The sequence below is a fragment of the Scyliorhinus torazame genome, chromosome 21, assembly GCF_047496885.1.
Source record: "Scyliorhinus torazame isolate Kashiwa2021f chromosome 21, sScyTor2.1, whole genome shotgun sequence".
Taxonomy (NCBI): Eukaryota; Metazoa; Chordata; class Chondrichthyes; order Carcharhiniformes; family Scyliorhinidae; genus Scyliorhinus; species Scyliorhinus torazame.
This window is the reverse complement of record NC_092727.1, coordinates 108309258-108326514: the sequence shown is the minus strand read 5'-3', so window position 1 is coordinate 108326514 and position 17257 is coordinate 108309258. Positions and strand designations below refer to the sequence as shown.

General features: G+C 53.7%; 1 pseudogene; it reads right to left on the bottom strand.

Annotated features, from left to right (window-relative positions):
- LOC140398069 (all-trans-retinol 13,14-reductase-like) overlaps window positions 1-17257 on the bottom strand; it is a 77233-nt pseudogene that overhangs the window by 2523 nt on the left and 57453 nt on the right.

Sequence of the window (17257 nt, the reverse complement as noted above, 5' to 3'; positions counted from 1 at the left end):
GGATGCGGTGGAGCAGAGGAAGGACGCCCTGTATCCCGGGCACGGCCGCAGAGTTGCCCCACGCCACAGCCGGCGTCTGTGGAGGGAAGTGGCAGAGGCCGTCACCGCTGTGGCCCTGACACCATGGACAGGCACCCAGTGCCACAAGAAGGTGAACGACCTCGTCAGAGCAGGCAGGGTGAGCCTCCCCCATATCCCCCCTCCCCATATCCCCCCCTCCCCCATATCCCTCACATCCCCCATATCCCCCCTCCCCCATATCCCCCCTCCCCCATATCCCCCCCTCCCCCATATCCCCCATATCCCCAAGTGAATCCAGCCCTTACCTTAACCTCTGCAATGCACGCGCAACCGATGGCGTGCATTCATATACCTGCCTAACACTGTTGCCTTTTTCCCCTGCCCCCTCCCCCCCCAGGAGAAGCGCGCACACAACAATAGGGAGCATGTGAGGACTGGTGGAGGGCCCGCTGATGAGAGGCCACTGACCGTACACGAGGAAAGGGCCCTGGAACTGGCTGGCGGACCTGAGGACCGGGAGGTTGCTGATGCAGAGGTCGGGGGCGTACTAGCGAGTGAGCCACCGACAGCCCGTCCCCATATCCCCCCTCCCCTATATCCCCCTCCCCCGTATCACCTGATCACTGCCTGATGTCTAACCATGCATGCTTCATTGTGTATCGCAGGACCAAATGTCCAGGCACCCATCCCCGCAGATGCAGACCGCCCGCAGGATGCCCCTCGGAGACCACAGGAGACGGAGAGACCCGCACCCTCCAGCATGCGACGCCCGCAGGATGCCCCTCGGAGACCACAGGAGACGGAGAGACCCGCACCCTCCAGCATGCGACGCTCGCAGGATGCCCCTCGGAGACCACGGGAGACGGAGAGACCCGCACCCTCCAGCATGCGACGCCCGCAGGATGCCCCTCGCACACCACGGGAGACGGAGAGACCTGGAGCAACAGGGAGACGACACCCCCGTCACGTGCGGGAGCGACCACCCAGCGATGAGGGGGGCAGCCACAGGCCCCCGTCACATCCGAGCTAGGACACCACTACCCAGGACACCACTACCCAGGACACCACTACCCAGGACACCCCTACCCGGGACAGCACTACCCAGGAAGACGAAATACCGGACAGTGAGTCAGAGTGGATGGGTGGAGACGAACCCCCACCCCAAAGTGCCATGGACTCAGAGTGGGACGAAGAGCACGACACAACGCCACTGCTGTCACCAACACCCTCCACCATCGCAGAAACACTCACCACGGTTGGGCACTTTAGTGATGAGGCGTCTGGTACACTCACTGGTGCGCACAACACAGCCGTCCCGGTACAGCAGGTGGAGGTAGGAGCAGCAGAGGGACCGGGCGGTCGGAGGGCAGCCCAGCCCAAGCGAACATCTGCTGCCCAGATGGATCCCGGGTTCCTGCAGTTACCACACCCACACATAGATCCGATGCAACCACCGACCCGGAGACGAGCGAAGAGGGTGACGGGCGGCTTGCGGCGGCTGCGGTCACAGTTGGAGGAGTCCACCCGCGTCCAGGAGCTGGGAGTGGTGCCGGTCATGCGTGCCACCCAGGCTGACACCGCACGGGTGGCGTCCGTGGTGGAGGCAATGGGTGCGACGGTGTCAGACATGGGGAACAGTTTGCGAGGCCTGGGGCCTTCCGTGCAGGCGGCGTTTGTGGCCCAGGAAATGGCTGCCCTCTCACAGGAGGCCATGAGCCAGTGCCAGCGCCAGATGGCAGAGGCGCTCAACGCCATAGCCCAGTCTCTGCAGGCCATGGCCCAGTCTCAGCAGGCCATGGCCCAGTCTCAGCAGGCTATGGCCCAGTCTCTGCAGGCCATCGCTGAGGGCATCGGCGCCAGTGGCCATGTGCGAGCCGGCGTCGCACTGTCACAGACAGGGTTTGCCAACACCCTGGGCTCCATGGCTGCAAACTTGCAGACCCCTGTCGATACCAGCACGGGCCTCCAGGACTGGCAGCGCCAGATGTCGGGGGGGACGTCGGATGGCCAGTCCGTTCGCATCCCCCACCCATGTAGAGGCCTGGGGGCCATCGGGCACCCCGAGGGAGGAGGAGGTGGTGTGGTCCGTCCCGGCTCCCTCTGTAGGGGAGGTCCCGGTACACCGCGACACCTCGGACTCCCCCCCTTCCGTCCCAGGTGCATCGGGTGGGCAATGGGCAGGACAGGCTGGCAGCTCGCCATCCCAGTCGCCCGGGCCGCAGCCTGGCCCATCTAGGCCAGGACGCCCCAGGAAACGGCCGCCAAAGGGATCCCGTGTCAGAGGGCAGGAATCACAGGAGTCCACCTCCAGTTCTGCTGTACCGTCTGGGGAACCACGTAGTCAAAGGGCCCGTAAGGCCAAACAATTAGACACTGAGTAAGTTGGCACGGGTGCAGGGCACAGATGAGTTTTAGGGGCTAGGGCACGTGCATGAACTCCTTTGGTTATTAGAGTCAATGTTACACCTACAGAAGCTGCCTTTGTGCTCTGTCCAAAGTGTGCGGGGGTGTCATGTACGTTGAGCGCAAGTGTGTGTGTGAGGGGTGGTCTTACCTCAGCCCCAGGTGAGTCTGCCCCCTTCCCCTTGGGCCGCCATCAACATCCCTCGGGCAGAGGACGGGACTGTGCGCTGCAGTGTCCAGCCGCATGCAGGGATGGTCCGGGTGGATGGTGGTACTGTGGCCATGGGTCAGACATAGTCCAACGATGTAGAGCCAGGAGCTCATCGCAGGGCGGGTTGTCATCATCCTCCATGGCCTGCGATAGACACGCGTCCACCCGCAACTGTGTGAGCCCGGCCCGTTGTGCCGCAGGTGGATCGGCAATGGGGGGGGGGGGGGGTGGTGTGCATGCGGGTGGGGTGGGTGGGGTTGGGGAGGGGGGTGAGGGTGCTGGGTGGGTGGATGGGTGGGGGGTGTGGGTGGTCGGCTGTTGCCATGGTGTGCGGTCTGTGGCCATACTACCCGATTCCCACGCCCATCTAGTCAGTGAAGCGGGCGTCTATCAGTCTGTCCCGTGCCTGCTGGGCCAGCCGGTAACGGTGGACAGCCACCCGCCTGTGTCTACCCCCTCTGCCCTGACCATTGCCTCCATCCCCCTCATCTGGGGAGGACTGGGCCTCTTCCTGCTGCTCCTCCACTCCGCCCTCCTCTGCCTGTGGCACATCGCCCCTCTGCTGGGCTATGTCGTGCAGGACGCAGCACACCACAATGATGCGGCCGACCCTATCTGACCGATACTGGAGGGCGCCCCCAGAGAGGTCCAGGCACCTGAAACGCATCTTCAGCACGCCAAAGCACCTCTCGATCACTCCCCTTGTCGCTACATGGGCATCATTGTAGCGGTTCTCCGCCTCATTGCGTGGCCTCCGTATAGGCGTCATCAGCCACGATCGCAATGGGTAGCCCCTGTCGCTCAGCAACCAGCCCCTCAGCCGGGGATGGCGTCCCTTGTACATGCCGGGGATGGATGACCGCGACAACACGAATGAGTCGTGTACACTGCCTGGGTGACGGGCGCAGACGTGCAGGATCATCATGCGGTGGTCGCAGACCACCTGTACGTTCATCGAATAGGTCCCCTTCCTATTAGTGAACACGGCCCTGTTATCTGCAGGTGGCCACACGGCGACGTGCATCCCATCGATCGCGCCCTGGACCATGGGGAACCCGGCAACGGCAGAGAAGCCCACGGCCCGGGCATCTTGGCTGGCCCGGTCCATGGGGAAGCGGATGTAGCGGTGCGCCATGGCATATAGGGCATCTGTCACTGCCCGGATGCACCGATGCACCGATGTCTGCGATATGCCGGACAGGTCCCCACTCGGTGCCTGGAATGACCCCGTTGCATAAAAGTTCAGGGCCACCGTAACCTTGACGGACACGGGGAGAGGGTGTCCCCCGCCAGTGCCACGCGGTGACAGGTGTGCCAGCAGGTGGCAGATGTGTGCCACGGTTTCCCGGCTCATCCGGAGTCTCCTCCTGCATTCCCGGTCCGTGAGGTCCTGGTATGACTGCCGGGGCCGGTACACACGGCGCGCCCTCGGGTGCCTCCGTTGCCGTGGGGCCGCGACGTCCTCCTCCCCCTCCTCGTCCTGTCGGTCAGGTGTCCCTCCAGCCTGGGCGGCTGCCGCCTGCCCCTCTGCGGCAGCCTGCGCCGCCTCTCTGGCACGCTCCTCCTCCTCCTCCTCCTCCTCCTCCTCATCCAGGGCAACATAGACATGAGCGGCTGCCACCACGGCGGCCAACATCGCTGGATGATCTGAAAACATGACGGCCTGGTGGGGGGGAGGGGAACGACGACATGTCATCATTGCCCATATCCCCTCCTCCCCCCAGCCAGTTGGCATGGACCGCATGGGTCCAACTGTTGGAGGCTGGCGCCTGGCCAGGTGGACCAACTCACTTGCCCTCCCATCCCCCTCCTCGGAACGGACCCCCCCCCCAACCTCCACCCCAGCACGGACCCCCCCACAACCTCCACCCCAGCACGGACCCCCCCACAACCTCCACCCCGGCACGGCACGGACCCCCCCCCAACCTCCACCCCGGCACGGAACGGACCCCCCCACAACCTCCACCCCAGCACGGACCCCCCCCCCCCAACCTACACCCCGGCACGGCACGGACTCCCCCACAACCTCCACCCCAGCACGGACTCCCCCCCAACCTACACCCCAGCACGGACCCCCCCCAACATCCACCCCGGCACGGACCCCCCCCCAACCTCCACCCCGGCACGGCACGGACCCGCCCCCAACCTCCACCCCAGCACGGACCCCCCCCCAACCTCCACCCCAGCACGGACCCCCCCCCAACCTCCACCCCAGCACGGACCCCCCCCCCAACCTCCACCCCGGCACGGCACGGACCCCCCACAACCTCCACCCCAGCACGGACACCCCCCAACCTCCACCCCGGCACGGCATGGACCCCCCCCAACCTCCACCCCAGCACGGACCACCCCCCAACCTCTACCCCAGCACGGACCCCCCCCAACCTCCACCCCGGCACGGCACGGACCCCCCCCCAACCTCCACCCCGGCACGGCACGGACCCTCTCCCAACCTCCACCCCAGCACGGACCCCCCCCCCAACCTCCACCCCAGCACGGACCCCCCCCAACCTCCACCCCAGCATGGACCCCCCCCAGCCTCCACCCCGGCACGGACCCCCCCCAACCTCCACCCCAGCACGGACCCCCACCAGCCTCCACCCCAGCACGGACCCCCCCCCAACCCCCAACCTCCACCCCGGCACGGCACGGACCCCCCCCCAACCTCCACCCCAGCACGGACCCCCCCACCTCCACCCCAGCACGGACCCCCCCCCAACCTCCACCCCGGCACGGCACGGACCCCCCCCAACCTCCACCCCGGCACGGCACGGACCCCCCCCCAACCTCCACCCCAGCACGGACCCCCCCAACCTCCACCCCAGCACGGACCCCCCCCAACCTCCACCCCGGCACGGACCCCCTCCCCAACCTCCACCCCAGCACGGACCCCCCCCTACCCCCAACCTCCATCCCGGCACGGACCCCCCCCCAACCTCCACCCCGCAACGGACCCCCTCCCGGCACTCCCCCGGAGCCCAGCCTACTCTAACCACCCCCCCCCGCCGCACACACACACACACAACCCGAGACACACCTCTCCTCATGCAATCAGACTGCGGCCACGCCATTTCCTGCCCAGAGCCAACCCCCCAGGCCGTCACTCACCTCCACGCTGGTCGGCGTGAGCCTGGAGCACCGGGTCACGCCGATGAAAAGGAGGTTTGATTCACGTCGACGTGAACGGTCATCACGTCGACGGGACTTCGGCCCATCCGGAAGGGAGAATATCGGCAGGCCGAAAATCGGCTGCCTTGCGCAGACCCGTGACATTCTCCGCGGCAGCGGCGCCATTAACGTCCCGCCGACTTTTCTCCCTTCGGAGACTTCGGCGGGGGCGGGATTCACGGCGGCCAACGGCCATTCTCCGACCCTCTGGGGGGTCGGAGAATGACGCCCCATGTCTTTGTTAAGAAACCCAAAGCTTGGAGCAGAGCTGAGATTGAGGATAAACAAATTACAAGCAATAAACGAGGATTTGCACTGCACTCACTCTTACGAAGAACAGTTTGTCTTGGCCAAGTATTGGTCGTGTCAGGAAGAAGGTATAAAAGGAGAAACGTGAACAATAGAGGTTCAGAGTGAGGTCAGCTCATCAAGAAATGAGACTTACTCTAGCCCCTGTCCTGAGCCAGTTTGCAGCTCTCGCTGAGCTTCTGAGGTTGAGGCACAGCCAGTTCATTGCGGTTTTCTCATTGCTTATTGTGCAATGACTGTCTTGTCCCTCCAGGTAAAAATAGGCGCAATATCAGACGGACCTGATATTCATTCTTCCCTGGAATGGTAACATAGTACTGGGGGATTATCAGAGTAAAACAGAGCACTTAAATACAGAGACATATAGAGGGGAACGAAACAGCCAGAGCGGGAGGAGGAGAGAGTTGCAGAGAATGGGGGTGAATTGGGTGTTGCCCAGAAGGGAAAAACAGAAAAATAGGAAAATAAGAATACTGGTAAAAGCAATACTGGTCTGAACTGATTGGGTGGGGTGCTGTTGGCTATACCTCCTCTCGTTATAGGACAAGATCTTCCGGTCGTTCAAGCCGGAGGGATCTTCCAGTTCCATTGACGCCCCACCCCGCCGAGGGATTCCCGTCAGCCAGGGGTGCATTCAGTAGCAATTCTATTGAAAGCGGTGGGATCAGGAGACTGCCGCCAGCCAATAGCGGGCCACCTCCCGTCACCGAGAACCAAGCAGGGGGGGAGGCCAGAGAGTCTCGCCCAATGTTTCTGTGTTGGAGAAGCCAGGGACATCTCTGAACTACAGGAAAACTCTGAATGGCTCCACATTTTTTAGACCTGATCTTGGTGGACTGAACATTGGGTGAGGTGCATTACTCTGACACCATTTTTAGAATGACAGGCGCAGACTCTGTCTAAGAGAGACACTGAAGATATGATGGGAACACTGTAGAAGCCAGCTATTTTCTATAGGTAAAAGATAGCTACATAGGATTAAGCCCCTTGTCTATTAAATACCCATTTTGAAACTCACTCATAACCTCAGGTTATTTCAAAACACACATTCAGCATTTCAAAACATAGCTTCAACAGAACACAGAAGCAGATAGATTAAAACAGCATTCTTATTCAGCTAAAAAATACATTTGCAAGATAAAGTGCAGTCCAAGGCCATGACAACTGCATAGCAACAGTATAGAACCTAAAAGGACTATTGTCCCAACAGTCAAGTCAGCAACAAACCAGTTCAGGCCGTTTGGGATGACAGCGCCAAATCGCATTCCATAGCTTATACAAGAACACATTTTAGGTTAATGTTGCCTATAAATGAGTGGCAACTAACCCTCAAATCAAACTCATTTAATGTTAATCCAAACCAATTAGGATTACATTGGGGTGTAATTAGATGGCTAAAAACAGATATGATACAGTATAACCGTGATGGATTCTCTCTCTCTCTCTCTTTCCGGAATCAATCTATACTTTGACTTAACTATTCGCTGTCTTTCATATTTCATTTTCAGACTTTGACTTCTAACGTTATTGCGAGCTGTTTGCCTAAGCAAGAAAATCACTTCTGTGATTCTTTGAAAGTTTCAATTGTCTACAAATTGCCTCTCTGTGAGTTGTGTCGTCTTTTAAAATTTTTCCTACTTCAAGACTGTGAAGAAAACGACTTTGCAACTCTGTTTCGAAATAAATAACTTTGTCTTTATTGACCAAAGTCTGCATGCAGATGGCTACAGGTTAGAGAGAGAGAGAGCTGTTAAGGTAAACCTGCTCATTCTTTCTCAAGCTCGCAAAGACATGGAGAAAACGTTCAATATTTATACACAAGCTGTATCATTTTACAAAAACAGACCTTGTTCAAAAATGTCAATACAGTCATAACTTCTGATCAAACATGTTGTCATGGAAAGACCCTGACTTGGCTTATTTGCAGTATTTTGTCTTTAGAGGGTTTAAGACGTGGTCCTATTTTGTTTTTACCTCTGCCCTCATGATGCCTTGACGCAGATGGACCTAAATCATGAGGAGGTTGTGTTATTAGGACATTCCTAGATCGTGGCTTTGTTATCAGGTTTTAATAAGGTCAGGCACTATTTTCCCTCTTCTGGCCTTGTATGATACAATTATGTGGATTCTTAGCTTTGTCTAGTTTGTCAGGGTCTGATCTTGGCACTTAGCTGACACAGCTGTCTCACACTTGGTTACATAAATTGGCTATTTTTCCCATCATGCTATTGCTGAGTTTGTACACTTTCACATTCCCTCCTGTTGTCCCATCAGGACAACCACTCAATTTGTTCAAATAGGGATATTCAGGAGACGGGTGTAAATACATTGACACAAGCATCCAAGCAATCCTATTGCTAATAGTAATAATAGTAATAATATGAAGGCCTTAAAGATCCAATCGAACAATCCGTGTCCCAGCCAACCTAACCAACCTGGTGGGTTATAATTGTGAAATTCTTGGCCAATTTCTTGAAGTTGATCCGCCTGTCTTCTTATATGGTCAGCTAGGTTGGTAATATTTTCAGAGGCACCTGGGATATAAGTACAGCATTCCTGACCTATAATGGCACACGTTCCTCCCTGCCAGGCTAACAGATAATCCAGAGCCATTCGATTTTGTAATGCCACAGTCCGGACAGCCACCAGCTCAGCCGAGACCTCGGCTAGTGCCCGTCCGGTTGCCCTGGATTCTGCTGCTGTTATGTACGACAGTTGTTCCAATGCCGAGGCCATAAGGATCAGTTCGTTTGCTGCCTTGCCTGTTCCATATTGTGGAAAGGCGATCATAAAGAACTCCTCGGTTTTACTAATGGTCCTCCTGATTCGTGAGGAGTGTTGTTTAAGGGAGAGTAGGTGGTGCATGCAGGGTACGACATATCCTAGATAACAGGACCCTGTCCAATTTCTGGGAAGCCAGGAGTATGCTTTAGTGCCACATATGAAATAGGTCCCGTTATAGGCCGTAAAATTCTCAGCCATTGTCATCCAGGGTACCTGGGAATTATGCGTTCATGAGCTATTTGATGTTTTATTCCACACCCTGGACCAATCAAGAACAAACATACCCTTGTTGGAGGGTTTGGTATCGGTCCCTGCCATTCGTTTGTAAGATTACACCTACTCTGCCCCATTGATGGTCCTTCTCCTGATTTACTAAAACATAGGGATCCTTGCGCAGTGCTCGATGGGATGGTAAGGGCAGGGGGATTCGAAACATGGGGATATCCAGGTTGATACCAGGCTAAAAATCTAGTCATCCCATAGCCAGCCGATCTCCAAATTTTCATATCTCCACCGAACCCCTGTGTTCGGTTTTGACGCAGTATCCACTCAACTGTTTTTGCTAAGTGGAATGGGAGTGATTGGAGAGGTAGCCCCTCCTTGGAATGGATGGGGATACGGGTACAAACCCAACAGTTACTTACATTCAATCTGTCGGCATAAATATATGACATATATAGAAAGCTGGCTGGACTTATTAGAGAATAAGACTTTAAATGACTCTCAATTGTATTCAATAGAAGACAAATAAAACAATTCTTATTTGCACCTGAGAAGTTTTAACTTAAATTTCTACTGAGTTCTAGTAATCGCAAAGTGCTGCTAGTACCGCATGGTAGATCTGACAAACACTCCTGATTTGCTGCAGTATCCTGATCCAGGGGCGTCATTCTCCGACCACCCAGCGGGTCGGAGAATGGCCGTTGGCCGCCGTGAATCCCGCCCCTGCCGGTTGCCGAAGTCTCCGATACCGGAGATTGGGCGGGGCCGGGAATCGGGCCGCGCCGGTTGGCGGGCCCCCCCGCTCAATTCTCCGGCCCGGATGGGCTGAAGTCCCGCCAAGAAATTGCCTGTCCCGCCAGCCTAAATTAAAGTAGGTATTTACCGGCGGGACAAGGCGGCGTGGGCGGGCTCCGGGGTCCTGGGGGGGGGGGGGGGGGCGTGGGGCGATCTGACCCCGGGGGGTGCCCCCACGGTGGCCTGGCCCGCGATTGGGGCCCACCGATCCGCGGGTGGGCCTGTGCCGTGGGGGCACTCTTTCCCTTCCGCCTCCGCCACGGTCTCCACCATGGCGGAGGCAGAAGAGACTCTCCCCACTGGGCATGCGCGGGAAACTGTCAGCGGCCGCTGACACTCCCGCACATGCGCCGCCCGGGGATGTCATTTCCGCGCCAGCTGGCGGGGCAACATACCCCGTTTCCGCCAGCTGGCGGGGCAGAAATCCCTCCAGCGTCGGCCTAGCCCCTCAATGTTGGGGCTTGGCCCCCAAAGGTGCGGAGCATTCCGCACCTTTGGGGTGGCGCGATGCCCGTCTGATTGGCGCCGATGTGGGCGCCAGTCGGTGGACATCGCGCCGTTGGGGGAGAATTTCTCAGATGTCTCAAACTGAATCAGATACCCCTCATCCCTATTTACATTACTGTTCAACACATTCTAGCCAGCAATCTGGTGAGCTGCAGATACACCCAGCTCAACACCATTTGGGCTTGTAAATGTACTAAAGCAATTGAAATAGGGGGACTCTTTCAATTCAGTGTTTACCTTTACCATAACATTACTGTAGAAAAAGAATGTAATTACAGACAGAAGTGCAAAATTCTGAATGAAAATCATCCTTCCATTACAACACAATGAAAAATCAATCAGCACATTTGATATAAAGACAAATTAATATTGGCACTGGGAAGAAAACCAATACTCAAAGGAATAGAATTACTTTCTGTGTGCACCATTAAAAAGTCATAGCTATTATAACACAGAAGGTGGCCATTCAGCCTATCATGCTAATGCTAGCACCAGGAACACATCTCCTACCATTTCAATAGAATCAATTTTTTGCAGCCTTCTAGGGATCCATTATTCGGTGCTTTGTTCTCTCACCCAAGAGCTACTAAGGTGATGTGGATTATTGGTGCAAACTAGGTGGCTTTTGTCGTAACATCCACTCACATATATAATGAGATGCAGACAGGCAGTGATTGACACACAGGATAACCAATGAACACACACGACACATAACAACCAATCACCAGACAGGACACCACCACTATAAAGCACACAGGGCATTAAGACTCTCTCTCTCTCTACAGGACACAGCTACTGAGACAGTAAGAGTGCACAAGCCAGTGAGCACTATCACCATGAGGTAGAAAGTTAGTCTGGTCAAGTCAGTAGGAGGTTATCAGTTAGATTGATGGAGTGTCAACTCACAGCAGACTATGTACAGCAATCAGGAAGTTCAATAAAACAGTGTTGGACCATCTCCTGTGTCAGAAGCCTGTTTCTAGTTTCACTGCATCCAGTTGCAGTCAACGTTGAACCAACTTACTTAACACATCAGCTTTCAAACTGATTTGCCATTTACTCAGGTCACTATCTATATGGGGGATCCAAGTCAGTAAAGCATAAAGGGATTTTGTGCAACAGTAATGGAGTTTCAGTCAATCTTGGCAGTGACTGAATCCTCAATCACTGAAGCCACCGGCAGCTCCAATCACAAGAAGGGTTGCAAAATAGGAAGTGCATCATTAAATGTTTCCCTTTTGGTTTATTTTTGCTGTTTGACTATAAACATGAGGAGTTCTTTACATTGATGGCACCCTCCTTGGCATCCCTTCAACAAATAACTCAGTAAACTGCTTACCTGTTAGGTAGAGGTTTTTCACAGGTGTTTTTGCTCTGATAGTGGCAACAACTTCCGGAGTGAACCGGGTGAGATTTTGGTTTGTGCCAAACATATCTCCACGAGGAGCTGCCAGATAGTATTGATTAGTCAGCGGGGTTGCAACTTCAACGTATACAATCTCGGATTTTCATACATACACAGTACACAATTACCTTTCATAATACTGTAGACATGATCATATGGACTTTCAGACATGATCAAGCAAATCTGTTATGTTGCTGCTGGTTAAACAGAATATAGGATATCAATATTTTCTCTTGAAACAAAAATTCTTACTGTAGAAAAGAATGTAATTACAGACAGGAGTGCAAAATTCTGAATGAAAATCATCCTTCCATTACAACACAAAGAAAAATCAATCAGCACATTTAATATAAAGACAAATTAATATTGGCACTGGAAAGAAAACCAACACTCAAAGGAATAGAATTACTTTCTGTGTGCACTTTGGGTAATTATCTTCGAGTGCACTTTTGTTGATTGTCCACTAAGACAATTTAGTACAAAATAAGAAGATTGTGACTTGACAACAGTGTCAGATTTTTCCCAATGATTACAATGGAAAAGAAAATTGTCTGGGGTGCAAAGCGGGCAGCCATCTGATACTGTTGGTTTTACTCCTCCCCCTTAAACTTTGATCAACCCCATGAATCAAATTACTGAGAAAACTGGCTTGGGCATTTCTTCGAACAACTGATCTTTGTGGGAAATTCAAATGTTTTAATTTATCCCCCTTTTAAAATTAAACATAGAAATGCGAAAACATCCTATTGAAGCATACGTTTTTAAGACAGTTCCTTTCTTTAAGCGCCGTCATGCAAATGTAAGAAGCATGAACTAATTCTACCCATGCAATAAAATTGTAGTTTACATTTATTGTTAAAAGACACCGAGGCCAAGGCTTTGAGCTAACCTCCCTCTTTGCCTGACACTATTGTGGGAATTCTCCAATCCTTCACACCAGTGGGATCTTCCAATCCCGCAGACGAGAATACAGATTTCAATGGTTCGCTGGCCCCGTCATGGGGAACTGGGGGGTGGGGGGGGACTGGAAAGTTCCAGCCTATAACTCTCCAAAGAGAGAAAAGCGGATGGCAAGTGGAAAATCAAATCATTAATGGAAATAATACTGCTGATAGCCAATTGGAAAAACACAGCAGTTCCCCATTTCACTATTCATAGTTTATCAAGGGGGAGTATTTTCACCTTACTTCTGACACAGTTACTAGTGGTAAAACCCATCCATTTATTCTTTTTGTCTGCCCTGCATTATTGAACACACCAAACTTCCATGTTGGTGTACAGGTGTTCCTGTTGTCTTTCAAGTTTCAGTCTATACCTACAATTATTTTTCATTAAACTTGCCCAATTTAATTGTTCCAAGGACCCGTTAAACTGGCACCTGATTTAGCACAGTGGGCTAAACAGCGGACTTGTAATGCAGAACAATGCCAGCAGCACGGGTTCAATTCCTGTACCAGCCTCCCCGAATAGGCGCCGGAATGTGGCGACTAGGGGCTTTTCACAGTAACTTCATTGAAGCCTACTTGTGACAATAAGCGATTGTTATTATTATTACCTCCAGCATTCATCCCACGTTAGTCAGGAAGGATGTATTCGGTGATTTTGTGCATCCAGTGCTTGAAGTGAGTGGAGGGCAGAGAGAGAACCACACTACTGCAGCTCTAATTAACTGACCTACATACCTTTTGAATATTCTGATGGGACCTACATACCTTTTGAATATTCCTGATGGGAGCATTGCATTTCCCCACAGTCTCAAACAACAAGGGGAACGCGTAAAGCTTCCCAAAAAGGTGTGAGCGTTGGTTGATGGCTGGGATTAAAAAGTACGGCTCGGTGGCAGGGCAGTTAGCACTGTTGCCTCACAGTGCCAGGGACCCGGATTCAATTCCGGCCTTGGGTGACAGTTTGTGTCGGGTTTGCCTTTCTCCCTGTGTCTATGTGGGTTTCTTCCGGGTGCTCCGGTTTCCTCCGATAGTCCAAAGATGCACAGGTTAGGTGGATTGGCCAAGCTAAATTGCCCCTTAGTGTCCAAAGATCTGCAGGTTGGATAGGGTTGCAGGAATAGGGTGGGGAAATGGGCCTGGGGAAATTTGTCTTTCAGAGGGTCGGTGCAGATCAATGGGCTGATTGGCCTCCTTCTTCACTGTAGGTTTTCTATGGTTACTCTGGTTGAGAATCCAATATTCTACCAGCCTTCATTCTGTTTCAAAGTTTTTGAGCAACCAATCCTTTAAAGTAAATATTTACGATATAGGTTCACGCGTTCACTGGTACCTCATCATTGAGCTGTGGAAATATATCTTGAGACCCAGTTTATAAGCTTCCTGGCAATAGTCATCTTCAAAGTCTCATAATCTATTCCTCTATTCTTTACTTTTATGTCCTTCCATTCCTCATACCACTCATAGCGTGCCATGGTTACAAAAGTCATACTGGAATTTCCTTATCATTGGAAACAACAACAATTTATGTAGCACTTAAACATCTCAAGGTCCTTGGCATTATAACACAGAAGATGATACTGTGTCACATAAGGCAATATTGGGTCAGCGAAGCTAGATCAAAAACACTGGGTGGGATTCTCCATTCCCCGACACAATTGCGTAAACGCCGATCAGGCAGAGAATCCCTTTTTACGATGGAATTGGGGGCAGTGCCTGCTTTCGGATGCTCCGCCCTCTTCAAAACGACGTCATCAAAAAGCGCGCCGCACGCCGTTGGGGCGGCCTCAGGACGTCACCTGAAGGCCCTCCCCCGATGCTCCGCCCCGATGGGCCGAGTTCCCGACCGCGCGTTTACTCATGGGCCTGGATTCTCCGCTATCCGGCAGGGTGGGCCTTACCGGCGGCGAGGTGTGGCGTGAACCGCTCCGCCGTCGGGCTGCCTGGAAGGTGCGGAATCCTCCGGGTTGGCGCCACGCAAACTGGCGCCTAAGGGCCTCCGGTGGCCGGCGTGAGTTGGCGCATGCGTGGGAGTGCCAGCGTGTTCTGCCGTGATCCCAGCGCATGCGCAGGGGGGTTCTTCTCCGCGCCGGCCATGGCGGACCATTACAGCGGCCGGCGCGGAGGAAAAGAGTGCCCCCCACGCACAGGCCTGCCTGCAGATCGGTGGGCCCCGATCGCGGGCCAAACCACCTTGGGCCCCCCCCCCTCCGGGGCCAGATACCTCTGCGCCTCCCCGAGGACTCCGCAGGCCGCCCGCAGAGCCAGGTCCCGCCGGTAAGGACCTTGTTGGATTCACGCCGGCGGCACTGGCCGAAAACGGGCGGCCACTCAGCCCATCGCGGAGTGGAGAATCGCCATGGGGGGAGGGCACTGCGAAAGCCGTCCGCCGGCACGATGCGACCCCCCCCCGCCGAAAAACCAGTGCCGGAGAATCCGGCAGCCGGCGTCGAGGCAGCGGGGCGGGATTCACGCTGCCCCCCGGCGATTCTCCGGCCCGGTGGGGAGTCGGAGAATCCCGCCCATGGTCTCAGTGTTCGGGAACCCGGAGTGGCGGCTGCGGACTGTATCCAGCGCCGCCAACAGTCAGGGAGGAGCCATGTTGCTTGCCAGGGTGAGGGTGCTTCGGCGAGGGCTTGGGGGACTGGTGATGGGTGGTCCAGGGATGGTGAGGGGGTGTCCAGGGGAGCACTATCTGACAGGTCGGGTCCGCGCATGGCCGGCGCCATGTTGTACGGTGCGACCGCTGCAGGTTGTTGCTGTGCGCACACGTGGCCACGGACATTGCAATTCTCCAGGCACCTATGTCAGGAAGGCCATGCGTTTTACATGGCGGGGCTGCTAGCCCCTCACTGCTCGGAGGATTGGTGCTGGGGCCTCGCCGATTTTTCCCACGTAAAATGCCACGGATCCTCCGGACATAGCCCCAAAATTGGAGAATCCAGCCCACTGGGGGCTGTTTAGCACAGGGCTAAATCACTGGCTTTGAAAGCAGACCAACGCAGGCCAGCAGCACGGTTCCATTCCCGTAACAGCCTCCCTGAACAGGCGCCGGAATGTGGCGACTAGGGGCTTTTCACAGTAACTTCATTTGAAGTCTACTTGTGACAATAAGCGATTTTCATTTCATTTCATTTCACTGCTTTTTAAAGAGTGTCTTAAAAGGGGGGTTGCAAGGTGAAGGGGTGGAGAGGTGTAGCGAAAGTATTCTGGAGCTTAGAGCCGAGAGACTGAAGGCACAGCCACAGATCATGGCTTGATTAGCGGGTAAATGGAGTTGAAATCAGCCATGATTGAATGGTGGAGTGGACTCGATGGGCCGAATGGCCTTACTTCCACTCCTATGTCTTATGGTCTTAGGGTCTTATGGATTAAACTTGGGAATTCTCAGGAGGTCAGAATCCCGTACCGGCCTCCGAATAGGCGCCGGAATGTGGCGACTGGGGGCTTTTCACAGTAACTTCATTGAAGCCTACTTGTGACAATAAGCAATTATTATTATTATTAGAGGAGTGCAGGTGTCTCAGAAGATTGTGGGGTTGAGGAAATTGGGGAGGGAGAGGCAATGGAGGGATTTGAAAACAAGAGTGTGGAATTTTAAAATCACGATGTTGCTTGACCAGGAGCTGACGTTGGTCAGTGAGCACATGGTTGACAGGGGAGTGGGTCCTCGTGTGGTTGATGATATGAGCAGCAGAGTTTTGGATGACCTCAAGTTTCCATGTAAAACTATTTTGTGGATCAACTGTCTGCAACAGATGCCGCTCACAGATGGTTCATAAAATAACCTGCCTCAAGTTCTCAAGTGACAACACTTCCTATTGCAAACTGGTGTGACAGGAAATGTCAAAGGTTAAAGAATGGCATTAAAGGCTGAAGATGTTTTCATCCCAGCACACTAGAAAAAGATTGGCTGGCTGAAACGAGGTCTATTTAAAGCGGCAATGACCTTTCTCTTTTACATAAGCAACAAGTAATAACTTTCTCATTTGAATTGTAAAACTCAAGCCAATCTTTTCTAATGCAATTGTGACCTTTTCTCCGATTTTTGTTCTCTCCCTTTTCAGATTGTCTTTAACTACTCAGATCTGCAGTGCTTCACAATCCTGACAATTGCCTTTCAATCATGAGCTGGGCCACACTGTTTCCATCTCTGTCACGGAGACAATCCCTCACCTTTGAAAGTGTAGTTCACCCTTCATAACCTGGGGGCTTAATACACAAAGATAAGCACAGATGTGCAATGCCATTCGATCCACCTTGCTCATCCTTCCTCAGAAACCCCCATCAATCAACGGCACCTTGAACCACTCCAGGGATTTCGATGCTCTTATCCTCTCTGCAAGGCTTTACTGGGTTGTAATTATTTTGGCGTGAAGAAGTGCTTCCTGATATCAGGCCTGAACAAGTCTTTTATCAACTTGTACCTCTGTCCCCCTTCCTCCTGCGATTGCGATTACTTTTAACTTGCAACAGTGCAAGCATTAA